The 11,065-nt window shown below is 40.4% G+C and overlaps 1 pseudogene; it reads right to left on the minus strand.

Annotated features, from left to right (window-relative positions):
* Nucleotides 1-8,360: 8,360 nt before the first annotated feature.
* The window catches only part of LOC107663239 (uncharacterized), an 8,502-nt pseudogene continuing 5,797 nt past the window's right edge, over nucleotides 8,361-11,065 (minus strand).

The raw sequence follows: 11,065 nt of genomic DNA on the forward strand, positions 1-11,065 counted from the left end.
ATATTGCTGTAAACTTGGGATTTCACATTTTCATTCTCTTAAACTCATTCTTTCCTTACTTTCTCTCTTTCTGCAAATTGTGTGAATGCGTGTGTTCATGTGTTAGATTAGTTTATATGTTTTAGATTTATCTAATAAAGCCTTATTTGTATTGAAAAGAGAAGTATCTTGTGTTTTGTGCTTACAAGTTAATGTCTTAAACTGCCGATCTTGTTACTGTGCTAATAAATAAGTGTTTTTACTATACTTTGGATATTAATATCCATTGCAGAATTGATGTTGTACGGCTTGTTCAATGAATTGCTGGCCGACTCAGGTGATCAGCCGTAAAACCGTGATTCTGTCCAAATTCCCTATAAAATCTTAAATGATTCCCTTTGAGCTAAATTGACCTGTTTCCCTTACATATTATTGGTGGAGGATGCGGGCAGATTAATCTAAATTGTGAGCATAAACCAAGTTATTTAATCTTTTCTACTGCTGCGGATGTATGAGAAGCTTCTGAGTCAAGACTGTGTGTGTGTGTGACGTAAGCAGCGCGCGGCTGCTTGAATGAACGAATGCAGAGAAGGCTGTAACCCGAGTCCGACTCTCCATTGTTAAACTGCAGTAAGTGAACTTAAAGTTAACATCTGAGATTGTACAATAAGGTCAAAATTGAGTGTGTTCCTCATTTTTCTGTAATGCCTTGTTTATAGCTGAATTGATATCATTGCGTGTTCCAGTGCCTTTCAATAGCTATACTCCCGACAGGGAATCTCAGTCGCCATTAGCTGAACGGAGCTAAACTGCAGTAGTTAAAAGGGAAATAAATCGGTGAATTAAGAATAGTTTTGAGCGTGTTCCTCAATCTATTTATCAAAGCCTTATTATTCATAGTTTGATTGCCAGTGCATGTTCCATTGCCAAATCAAATGCTATTCGACTCCCTGGGTTAAACATTGGAGAATAATGCTTGCCCGTTTGTGTCTGTTCACAAAGTTAATTTAATCTCGCTTAACACTGCGTGTGTCCGAGAGCGATTTGAATGGGAGTGTTTTTAAAGCTTGATCAAGTAAATTTTAACTTGGTACCAACAGCGAATAAAACCTGTTGTGTTTACGTGTCCAGAGAAACTGGCACGGAGATTTAAAGATCTGCTGAGATCGTTATCACTGTTTCCCTTAACTGCAGAGCGAAGCTGCTATTTGAATAAAGTTAAATTTAACTCAGAACGAATTGAGAGTTTAAGCGCCACATCGCAAAACCAACCAAAAGCGGTGTTATTTGGACTGGCTAAAAGCGGTGTTGTTATTTGTACAGTGTACAGTATTTGTACTTGCAATGCAACCATTCACATGCTAGTCCACTAGTTTGTTTCGGTTGCCACAGTTACGATTGTGACACGGAAGTCTTAACCTACTTCCGGAGCAACTCTGAACTGCGCACGCGCAGCACACCGACGCTATTGTAAACAAACCCCACGGTGTTGCTAAGCTAACGAAACGGTGGTGTTTACATTGAAGTCTCTGCTAAAGCCTTTAGCCTCAAAGGTTAGCAGTTAGCATTAACATCCAGTGGTTGAATGCAGTGTCTGTTTGGGCAACGATAAAGTGATTTAACCCTTTAAACATCTAAACTAATACACCTGTTGGTCTCTTTCTCTCTCTTATTCCTCCCTTTTCTCACTTCTTACCACTTTATCTTATTTTACTAGAAAGGGAAATACTGACTCACAATTATTAATTGTGCCAAATCCAAATTTAATTAAAAATTTATTTGGAATCATTCAAATTCCCCCCTCAGATCATGCACGCACAGCACACTGACACCATTGTAAACAAACTCCATGGTGTGGCTAAGCTAACAAAACAGTTGTTTACATTGAAGTCTATGCTAAAGCCATTAGCCTCAAATGTTAGCAGTTAGCATTAACATCCAGTGGCTGAATGCAGTGTCTGTTTGGGCAACGATAAAGTGATTTAACCCTTTAAACATCTCAACTAATACACCTGTTGGTCTCCTCCTGTTTTGGCAACGCGAAAGTGATTTAACCCTTTAAACACCTCAGCTAATACACTTTGGTCTCTTTCTTATTTCTCTCTTTTCTCACTTCTTACCACTTATCTGCATTTTACTAGAAAGGGAAATGCTGACTCACAATTATTATTTGTGCCAAATTCAAATTTATTAAAACATTGAATTTATTTGGAATCATTCAAAATTTTCCCTCAGATCATTTCATATGATCATTACTTCTAGTATTCCCTCTCATGCCTAATCATTTTAGGTATGAATAAGCCTTGAACTTTGAAAGTTTAAGTAAACTTATTCTACCTAATTGATCTGTTACCCCTATCAATATATTCTATTCAGACTTACACTTACTCATATTATTGCGTTTTACCACTCTTTCTTCCTGTTTTGGTTATACACTTAGCCACTATTGTTTAACTTATTGATTTCCTTCTTTATTTAATTTCATTTTTGCTTATTTTGCCCATTTATTCTTTTTTAAAATTTTACTTTGTCTTACCATTTCCTTTCCTCTGTGTATCCTAGCTTGGGAACAACACGCTTGAGCCCTTAGAGACAGTGTTATCTCTCACTACGAGTTCAAATAAATTAGAGAGACAACTCTCTTTCACTTAAATTGTATTTTTGTTTGATTAGTTGTGCAGCAACTAAAAACAACGCTCTACTCGTAGTTGGGCATAACAGCAACAGAGCCTGCTAGTGGACCCGATCCACTCAATTTTGCCCATTTATTACTTTTTAATTTTACTTTACTTACCATTCTCTTTCCTCTGTATATCCTAGCTTGGGAACGACACACCTGAGCCCCTAATAGGAGACATTGCTATCCCTCACTACTCAAATTTTATTTTTGTTTGATTGGTTGTGCAGCAACTAAAACAGCGCTCTACTCGTAGTTGGGCATAACAGCAACAGAGCCTGCTAGTGGACCCGATCCACTCAGTTTACTGTCTCCGTCCCTTCTCTCCTGTTCTCTCCTGCTTTCTTTCCTCTTTACTCTTCACATGCGTAGGGACCTGTAAGAACCATCAATCAATTCTATGTGAATGAAATACACAATCTTGTCGAAGAAGACGAATCATCCTTATGAATTTGATTGTAATCAACCCCTCCTTCCTTCTTGCTAACCTCCCTACATTTGAAAACGCAATCCTAATTTTAACATCTCATCCAACGCTGAGATCAATTTAATAGAGATTAGTGTTGAACAACTGTCGCCTTTGCAGCCTCCCTGGTGAGTGGTCCAACTGTAAGGTGTACGGTGTCAATCCTGTCAGACTAAGAAAAGAGATATCAACATTATTATTGCATTCTTTTGTCTAAAACAGAGATTTAATAATATTGTTTACCTTCTTGATAACAACATTAAATTGAAAAAAAAAAAGGAAGAATTTCTCTAACTGAAAAGGAAATCTCATCCAACGCTGAGATCAATTTAATAGAGATAAGTGTTTAACAACTGTCGTCTTCGCAGCCTCCCTGGTGAGCGGCCCAACTGTAAGGTGTACGTGTCAATCCTGTCAGACTAAGAAAAGAGATATCAACATTATTATTGCATTCTTTTGTCTAAAACAGAGATTTAATAATATTGTTTACATTCTTGATAACATTTAATTGAAAAAAAAGGAATTTCTCTAACTGAAAAAGGAATTGTTTCTTTTCATTGAATTGTTTTCACCTTTTTCTCTCTTTTTCCTCTTCCTCATTAGAGTGACGAAGTCTTCGCATACCTAGTCTACTTAGACACCCTGAGACCAACACAGTCATCACCACACTTCACTAGTGGTTCACAATCACTGACACAACACTTAGTTGTCCCACTACACATAGGCTTCTACTCCACACAGATCTGTGTCAGTCTCTCTCCTCCCCAGCGTGCCAACATGCCGCAGACTGCAGACCCCATTGCCCATGGGGAAGATGTGCACACTTGGCTGAGAGGCATGAAAGACAGCCTCACCCCCAATCACCCACCTTCAAGAGGAAATGAGACCTCATGTGACTTACAGAGACAGGTTATACCTCCTAAGAGTCACATCAAGTCCTGAGGTACGAAACTTCCTAGATCGACAGCCCAGTCAAATAAAGTCAGACTACCAGGTACTTCGTGAGGTCCTGATTAAAGAGTTTACAGACCCTGAGCAGTCTTCTTAAATCTGATTTGCTGGCTGACCCAAACCAGACAGTTATAGAAGAGCACAGAACCGACTCAATAATAGCTGAGTAAAACTGTGTCATCTGTGCCTGGGGCAGGTTGAACTTTTTCAGCTGACGAAGGAAGTACAACCTCTGCTGGGCCTTTTTCACAATGGAGTCAATGTGAATGTCCCACTTCAGGTCCTGAGAGATGGTTGTGCCCAGGAACCTGAATGACTCCACTGCAGCCACAGTGCTGTCCATGATGGTGAGTGGGGGGAGAGCAGGGGGGTTCCTCCTGAAGTCCACGATCATCTCCACAGTTTTGAGCGTATTCAATTCCAGGCTGTTGTGACTGCACCAGACAGCCAGCTGCTCGACCTCCTGTCTATAAGCAGACTCGTCTCCGATTGTTGTCCGAAATGATTCCCTTTGAGCTAAATTGACCTGTTTCCCTTACAGTATGAATACTTTCATGTGTTTCATTATTCACTTCTTTACAGGAACCAGTGCTTACTAGGGTTGGGTATTGTTTGGGGTTTTTTCAATACCGGTGCCAAATCGATACTTTTAAAACGGTTCCGGTGCCTAAACGGTGCCTGAACCGATACTTATAAAAAAATAAAATAAAAAAATAAATAAAAATTCCCCCAAAAGATGATGGATTGGCTATTAGAATAGAAATAGAATAGAGAGTGCAAATGTTAGAGGGTCAAGTTTTTTAATTAAAAAAAACAAGCAGATAAAATTAGAAGTAGCATTAGAATAGAGAGTGCCAGAGTTAGAGGGTCAAATGAAGATGAAAGAGATGTGTTTTCAGCCGTTTCTTGAAAATATTAAGGACTCATCTGCTTAGATTGAGCTGGGCAGGTCATTCCACCAGGAGGGGACAGTTAATGTAGAAGACCATTAAAGTTTTATCATAGGTAGAATGCAAAATGTTCCAATACAAGCATTTCAGTCAAATGTAATTTATGCAATATTTCAAACATTTAACCCACTTGGGAAAATCAACCCATAGCAACAGTTTAAAAGTAACCCAATTCTGTGGAAAAAATGCGGTCTTGGCAACCCTGCTTCAAACAAGAGCTTCCGGAGTCAGCTTTGACTATCACAGGTCGAGAATAAGGAGAGATGACTGACAAGACCATGCTGGAGTATTTGCTGCTCAACAGATTCTGAGCTCATTGACAAATATCTGATCTTGTAAGATGTGCTTTCTCCCTTTACACAGAGTGCATGTGATCGCGAAATCGAAAGTGAATGTAAACAGTGCAAACGCTCATTCAAAAATATTTAAATACACCGCATCCTGAGAGCGGCTCCCTGATGCGCCAAAATTATGTACAATATTAGAATGTTTAAAGGAGTGGACACGAAAATTGCAGGAGTGAAACATGTTGCGGGAGCAGGCGGCAATGGTCAGAGATTCAGCGGAGAGTGGGATTAAGAAAACAGCCGAATCCCAGTCATTTTGGGCAATTAAGAAATCCCGGCAGGACTCATTTTTGTAGGTCCAAAAACAGGACATGTCCGGGGAAAAGAGGACATATGGTCACCTTAATTTATTTGCTAATCGATGTATTCTTATTAAAGTAGCATATAGAACATATTTTCTGCCTCATTCTGTGACAAGAAGCCTCATCAGATCACAAAAGGAAGCATTTGACTGGTGTTGTGGAGTAAAAAGGTTATAATTTTCTCTTTTGTTGGACAACAGGTTTAGAAATGTGAATACAAGGGAGGTTTAGCTTTAGGCATTCTAATTTAAGCTTGTTTAGCTTAGTTAACGGTAGGCTAACTGCTGCCATCAGAGCCAGTGTAATTACTGCATTCACGTGCTCCTCGGATGCTCTCATTTCCCGAGTTGTGCTTTTAAGTCGGAATGTGAAAACAACATGGACACTCTCGTTACTACAAAGATGTGTTGGATTTGTATTATTAGAGCTTTCCGACTGAGTTCACGTGCATTTTCTCAGTTGGGAAATTATTTACACGTGCGGTGCCAGTGATGATGCTTCTTACGCCCGTTTCGGAGAACCAGAGAACAATTATTTCAATCGATCGCTCAGGCATGGCACCGAAATCTGCATTCGTATTCGGTTCCAGTACATACCGGTTACATAGGTACCGGTGCCATATTGGTACCGGGTTTCGGTACCCAACCCTAGTGCTAACACACTGAATTTTCAGTTGTATCTCCTGGAAGGCCTGAACAGGTGGAACCAAGACCGTGCCACAGCATCAGTCACCACGAAACCCTCCCCTCTTTTCACCTATGCAAGGCAGATGGTGCAAAGCATCAACACCAACAGCCTAAATATTTTTGGAGAGAAGCTTGTGCCCACCTTCCAACCTCCTGCACAATACACTGGTAAGACTCTCACAGTCCATTTTACAGGACAGTGTTTTCTGTTAATGAAAGTGCTAATTGTTTACTAAACTGCAATTTGTTTTTTAGGAGAGCTAATTGGAGTGGACTATCCGTTGAGTCAGACAGGGCAACCACTTCAGTTAGTAGATGCTGACTCTGAGCAGACGGACCAGCCGCTGGAGGAAGTAAATATAGATGAGCAGGATGAAGGATTTGAAGACGACCTTAGTGAGGATCCTGCACTGAGTTTCCTCCTTGAAGATGAAGCTGACTGGAATCCACCCACAATTCAGCCTTCTCATCCCTCCTCCCAGCCTGCTGCTATCTCATCTGACTCTGCCTCCTCCCAGTCTGCTGCTGCCTCCTTCCAGCTGTCATCATCCCAACCTTCATCCTCCCAGCCCACATCCTCCCAGGCATTATCCTCCCAGTCTGCTGCTGGCTCTTCCCAGCCCACATCCTCCCAGGCTTCGTCCTCCCTGTCTGCTGTGGCTACATCCACAGTCCAGTGTGCACCGTGTTAGAGCTAAGCTAGGGAACAATAGTCTGTTAAAGGGTTAGTTCACCCAAAAATGAAAATTAGGCTGCGTTTTACTCACCCCCGATGCATCCTAGGTGTATATGACTTTCTTCTTTCAGACGAATCCAGTCGGAGAGCGAATCGATGCGTTTTTGTAAGAGAAATATCCATATTCAAAATGTAATAATCACTTCAATCTAGCTAGCGCTCACTGTTGTAAACGGAAGCAGTTCCGGGGGAATTACGTATGAGGTCAGCTTTGTGCATGCACCGCTCAGAAGTGACGCACGCGGAGAGATCGAAACAGAACAACGGTCACTAATTAGAAGTACAAAACGAGGATTTGTAAAGAAGAATGTCGGAGGGGGGAGAAATGGAAGGAGGAAGAAGAGAAAAAGAAGGAAAAAACAGAGAGAATAAAGGAAAAAATGAGGAGAAAAGATAAGAAAGGGACTTTTGGAAGTGTATGTTTACAATAAATTATTTTTAAAATATTTTTTTTCTATTTTCCTATACATTTATATGGGAGAAAGGTTGATCACAAGGTTACCGGTTCGAATCCCACTGTTGCCAGAAATTAAAGTTGTTCCTCAATGCTGTAAATCACTGTTTTTCATCAGTAAAAATCACATAAATGATGTCCACATTAATGAAATTACTTCTAAAATGACAAATGAACATTTTATTAATTCTATATTACTGATTGTTGATATTTTATTCACAGCTCTGGGTTTTTGCACTTTTAGTTTAAATATATTTCTGCTGCAGTTATTTTCTACAAATTATAGTAAAAAAGTCAATTTATTTCTGAAAGAATCCTCAAATTTCAAAATTTTCAAAAGTGCCTATAACCTTGAATGATACTGTAGAAAAGTAAAACATACAAAAAAGAGAGAGTTATTTAATCATGACAAAACTTTTATTTTTCAATCAGTCATAGCCAATTATTCATTAATTCCTTGAATCATTTACATTTTTATTCTTTTAGTTATTATGTTGCATATGCAAAAGAAAAGAAAACAGAAAAATGCACATAAATAATATTTTCCATTGTCCATGGCTCTTGTGCATTAATTGCAAGTGCAAAAGAACAGAAAACAAAACTATACACATAAATAAAACTTTCCAATGTCCATGGCTCTTGTGCATTCTTTAAACATAAATAAAACTCAAGTTCCCATGTCTCTTGTGCAAAAAACAACAACAAAAAAAAGAACTAAACACATAAATAAAACTTCAAATCAAAGATCAGTGTTTCTTTTTTTCATTTCGTTTTTTTAATATCCTCCAACCACTGCTCCTTTGGTACAGTCTCTACAGAGGGGCAGTATATAATGTGTTGTGCTGTACTTTGCGAGTCAGTTTTCGAACCGGAGCAGCAGAAGGAGCAGGAAGAGCAGAGGAGAGGCTGGCCCTGAGAGCCTGTGGAGCAGCAACTAGGACAGGCCCTGTTAGTCCCTGTGAGGCCATTGGCATCAGCATCACCAGTTGAGCACCTGGGGGTGGAGCAGGGAAGAGTTGCCGCTGGGTTTGAGGTCTCTCAGCTGGCGGTGACAAAACCACTGGGGCTGAAGGTATTTTCCTCTTCCTCTTCGTCTGTGCCTGGCCCACGGTGCTACTGGGCAGGTGGTATTGGTGAGCTGGGCCTGGTTGGGGGGGCGCAGATGGGGGGTGCACATTGGCAGGGAGTAGAGGGTCAGCCGCCACAGACAAGCGGCTAGGCAGTTGCAGCCCTTGCATCAATACTGCACTGTCCTGCCTTTTCACTCTCCTGTTGTGCCACTGAACCAATGTGGTGTGGCTCACATCTACCAGCTGCAGGGTGGTCTGCTGCATAACAGCAGCATTGGCCAGAATGCGCTGCCTGATTTTCTTGTAATCCTCCAAGATGAGGTCCCACCTGGACACTGTGCCTGTCCCCTTCTTTTTGGGTCTCTTATGGATGGCGCAGAGCCTCTCAAAAATGGTCTCTATCAGGCGACAACGATCTGGCCACTGGGCAAGTGGGGCAACGGTGGTGAGTGTGTGCCTCTTCACACTCTCCACCCCCGGAGTGAACTCCTGCCTCTTCTTGGGGGACCTGAACCTCCCTGTGTCCAGCCTGCTCTGGTGTCTGGCAGCAAACACCACCCTCTGCTTAGTCCAGCAGGTTCTGCCAAAGAGCAACTATATTGCTCACCTAAGCAGAGAGAACATATAATACATGGCAAATGAGAAAACAAAACATGTGCAAGTGTTAACATATAACAGGTCAAGGAGGGAAAGTAGAGAAACTTGAATGTTCCTAACCTGCTGGTTGGTGAGGGCCAGAGAGGGCTGATTCCTAAGCTCCACCAGATACTCCGCCAGGCTGTCCACTCTGTCCATTCCTGGCACACCAGCACTATCCAAAGCCTGGAAAAAAAATAACAACAAAAACCCCCCAGAAATGAGCAACATTATGAGGACGGTTAAGTGGGACAAAAAACAAATACATATATACATATTTCTAGATGTCTTTTTGTTGACAAGCGTCAACTTCAGACTCCTGGAAATCTCAGAAACTGTTAAAAAGCTTCAGGTCAGCTCAAATTCCTTTTTTTCCTAGCATAACAGTTTGCATTTTAAGTTACGATATGAATTTCAACAATATCACATAAAACATAATTACATAATCACAGTGAATAACTGAACATGGCAAGTTAAATTTTATGTGTATGTCTTACAAAACATAAATCTGTATTCAGATTTTATAAGAATCATTTTGATATTTGTAATACAAATGTTAAAGTGCCTTGTCCTTCAACTAATATTCACTGCTGTGATAAAGATTTAACGAATAAAAATCTATTTTTTTACAGCAAGATATAAATACGCTGATTCAGTAAAATCAGATGATTTCCTGTTCAAAAGAATGTGACCGAATATTAGGGAATACTAATATCGTGGTGGACTGGCTTAATTTATTTATGATGTCATGAGCAATCCAGTCATGTATATAAATCAGTCTGAGTGCACATATAACAAGGTATTTACATACCACAGACTCATCAGGAGATGCTGATGCACCTGGCGTGGAGGAGGCAGCAGGCTGGGCAGCGGGGGCAGCAGGCTGGGTGGAGGAGGCAGCAGGCTGGGTGGAGGGGGCATCAGCCAAGGTGGAGGAGGCAGCAGGCTGGGCAGAGGGGGCAGCAGGCTGGGTGGAGGAAAGAGACTCAGAGGAGGGCAGAAAATGGGAGGAGACAGAGAAGCTTGGGTCATCGGTAAGACTTGACACAGTAATGTCATGGTCTTCCCCGAGGCCCTCGTCTTCTTCATCCTCGCCTTCATCCACATCCTCCAGCATGTTCTCTGTCTCTTCTGAGTCAGGGTCCACTGCCAGGGGCTGTCCAGTCTGACTCAGGAGGTAGTCAACACCAAGCAGCTCTCCTATGAAAAAAATTTTAAATAAAAGGACACGCACACATACAGGACCAGTCAAAAATTCGGACACATTACTATTTTTAATGTTTTTGAAAGAAGTCTCTTATGCTCATCAATCCTGCATTTATTTGATTAAAAAATACAGAAAACAGCAGTAATATTGTGAAATGTTAGTACAGTTTAAAATAACTGGTTTCTATTTTAATATACCTTAAAATGGAATTTATTTCTGTGATCAAAGCTGAATTTTCAGCATCATTACTCCAGTCCTCAGTGTCACATGATCCTTCAGAAATCATTCTAATTTGCTGATTTATTACCAATGTTGGAAACAGTTGTGCTGCTTAATGTCTGTTTTTATATAATATGTGATACTTTTTTCAGGATTCATTGACGAATAATAAGTTAAATAAAGAACAGCATTAGAAATCAAATAGAAAATTTTCTGTAACAATATAAAGTACCGTTCAAAAGTTTGAGGTTAGTACATTTTTTTTCGCTTTCTTTTTTTTTTTTAAAGAAATGAATACTGTTATTCAGCAAGGTCGCATTAAATGAATCAAAAGTGACAGTAAAGACATTTATAATGTTACAAAAGATTTCTACTTCAAAATAAA

Source organism: Sinocyclocheilus anshuiensis, unplaced genomic scaffold (assembly GCF_001515605.1).
Source record: "Sinocyclocheilus anshuiensis isolate Anshui unplaced genomic scaffold, SAMN03320099.WGS_v1.1 scaffold2257, whole genome shotgun sequence".
Taxonomy (NCBI): domain Eukaryota; kingdom Metazoa; phylum Chordata; class Actinopteri; order Cypriniformes; family Cyprinidae; genus Sinocyclocheilus; species Sinocyclocheilus anshuiensis.